A 3113-nucleotide genomic window follows, 5' to 3' on the forward strand; every position below is an offset into this window, starting at 1 on the left:
ATTGGTTAGTACTTTAAGTATTACAGAAATATTCAAATAAATAGCTATAATATTTCTATCCGTGACGATATCGAATAGAAATAAATTTTTATATGTATATGTTATATATATTTTTGTATAACATTATAACAAAGTTTATATATGTTTATATTGTTACTCTCAAATTGAAATGACCTCAAAGATTTTGCTAAACCTATTCTTTCCTCCGCGAAAAACATGTTTAGTATATAATCGACGGAATTCTTACAAAGGGAAGAAAAATTCGTCTTTCTCCAGTGGCCCGAGGTGCGTTTATCGTCCCTGTTTTCCGTTCATTTAGGTACGAACACGAGTCAACCCCCTCTACATCGTGAAACCATGAATGTATACTCGGATCCAGGTATGTCCTTTTCCCTACTCTGGAACAAGCCAGGGCCATGCCAAGTGTCTTCAGTGCCTGTGCGCATCTTTCTGTCCGGTAAATTGGTGTTTGCACCACGAAAAACCGGTTTATCGCGCGGTTATGTGATCCGTATACACAGCCGGCCAACTTGGGCGACACTTCAGCGAATTAAAGCCATGGAATTTCTCGGCGTCAAAGGGGAAATTGAAGATAATATTTAGAGGAGATTACAAGGATTGTTGGAATCACAGGGTTAGGTCGAATCGAGCTTCGGGACTGGTGCTCGAAGTTTACAGTGGTGAGGAGTGCAGCTGCCACGGCAAATGGTTGTACATCTGCTGAGACACGACAGAGCGAACTTCGTCGCGAAACATAGTCGAGTTTCCTGCGTTTTTAGACTTTCTGCCGGAGATTCTCCGTCGCCTTCTTCTCGAGGCGAGATCTATAACAATGGGGGGTAGAAAGTTGGGAAGCTGCAGTCATCCGATTGCTCATGTTAAATTTCATAAAAGGAGCATTTAGTATCGTACGTCGAGTATAGTCTTTGGTGTTTATGTTTTATTTTATACTATTTCAGTATTACTTTGTTTTTAAAGCATATAATGAAATGAGCCGGACAAGTTGACTAATAGAAGATCATGTAATATGTCGAATTTCTGATTTAGATTTATGATTTAGAAATCAATTAATTTGCTCGCTTATGTGATCCAACGAGATAAAGAGACAACAAGTTATTAATTTATCTTATAAACTCTTAAGATTATCAGTCATTGCTCAGAAATTTGTATATTTTTGTGGTTTAGGAATTTAATCGTATATTAATAAACAATTATTACATTTGTTTATTATACTAAATTTATTACATTTTGATTCTTACACAATGAACTTTTATACATAATTTCCTAAATATTTAGATAATTATTTTGCAATTGATATGAGCAATAATATTATCGATGTTTAGGACAGATAATATTGTATCCCTTGAGTTTTGAACATTTATTTTGTTTAAAAACGAAAATTTTTATACTGAATTTATGTCTAAATAAAATAAATTAGATAACAATCAAACCAACAAGCATTTAATTATTGCAGAGGATAGGATACTAAGAAAAGTTATAATTTCAAAGTTATTTGTCATATTAAATATCTGAGACTTCTAATACTACTAATCAAGGTTGTAAATTCAATCAGATATTCTGCTGTTATTAATAATTATACTTATGCGCCATCCCTTTCTTATTTACTTTCTTTTCCTCGTTACATTTTCGATTTTTATAACAACATTTTTTCATAAATAAATTAATAATGAAATCGGAAGTATAATACTATTAAAAATAATACGTTCAATGATTTTAACAAATTTTTCGTTACGAAACGTTAAGCACGTGTATGAATTTACATGTATGTACATACATTTCTACAATCGATTTGCGAGCTGGGAAAAACATTCCCTTCTCATTTGACATTCTTGGTGGATACAAACGGAATTAGGTTCCATGAGAAAACGCGACGTAAAATGCAAATAAGGTGTTGCAATAACTCGAATTAGAAATTCAAATCTCCATCGGACGCAGTCACTATACATCGATTATTATTTGGCATCATGCACAACCTAAAATTATGTGTAATGTAATACGTTTGCTTTAACATGTCTACATCTATACAAGTGTATGGTAACAATTAAAAAGACAACAATAAATTTAAACTTTATTATTTTTGACGGTGAACCAATGAGTTCTCATTTACAATATATTTAAAATATACTGTTAAAGAAACATTTCGAATTTCATTCAACTTCACTTAAATATCAATTCTGCAATCTGTTAATAACTAAGCAAAGTATAAAATAACGACAAGAAAATAATTATAAGAATATAATATATTTACTATTTCTGATATGAAAACCAGTTATGAGCGTATAGTGAGAATACAAGTTGCAGTTATATGTTTATAATTGTGTCAACCTTAAAAATTGATCTCATAAGTCACAAATAGGATGCAAAATGATTGATTTATATGCAAACGTAACATTTGAAACAATAAGATTTTGGAATTTGTATTTTGCAACCGTACTTCACGCCACTGTTAATTAATGAGCGTTGCACAGTAATTTTTCGATATAATAATCTAATTTGAATCCTGATAAATATTTGTTTAATAAATTATATCATGGAGCATAAGTGATACCCATATATTCAAAACATGAACTGACAAGCCGATTAAAGCCAATATTTTAAAAATGTCGTTTGAAAGTATTCTGAAAATATCTCAAATTCGTATAACCTATACTAACAATTATAAGAATTTTATTGTTGAAGAGTCTAGTTGTTGAAACTGGAAAATGCATAAAAATAGTGTGCTTTCTTTTCTAAATGAGCTATATTGCGTAAGAAATCAAATCTATTAATTACAGAATTTTTTTTAGCTTGATATCTAATGGAAATGATTGTTTGCAAAGTTGATAACGTAACTTTTTATACTTTGCACAATACACATCACGTTTTTACGGATTAAAGTAAAGGACTAGAAAATTGTCAAATAATATCGTGCTTAAAATGTTAAACTAATAAAAAACGCCAATTTTGATTAAACTCAGATGCATTTAAAAACGTCAACATTTTGTTAAATGGGTATTTGCGTGTTAATTATGAGTGAAGAGAAAAATAGGCAACTAATATTTAATTTTACAATTAAATTGTAAAGAAAAATTCTATAAAATCTTGTCAAATAA

The 3113-nt window shown here is 30.5% G+C and overlaps 1 protein-coding gene across 1 annotated transcript in view; it reads right to left on the minus strand.

Moving 5' to 3' along the window:
• LOC108577217 (protein numb homolog) overlaps positions 1–3113 on the minus strand; it is a 323128-nt gene that overhangs the window by 154991 nt on the left and 165024 nt on the right. The window lies entirely within an intron of this gene.

Source organism: Habropoda laboriosa, unplaced genomic scaffold, assembly GCF_001263275.1.
Source record: "Habropoda laboriosa isolate 0110345459 unplaced genomic scaffold, ASM126327v1 scaffold50, whole genome shotgun sequence".
In the NCBI taxonomy this organism is placed as follows: Eukaryota; Metazoa; Arthropoda; class Insecta; order Hymenoptera; family Apidae; genus Habropoda; species Habropoda laboriosa.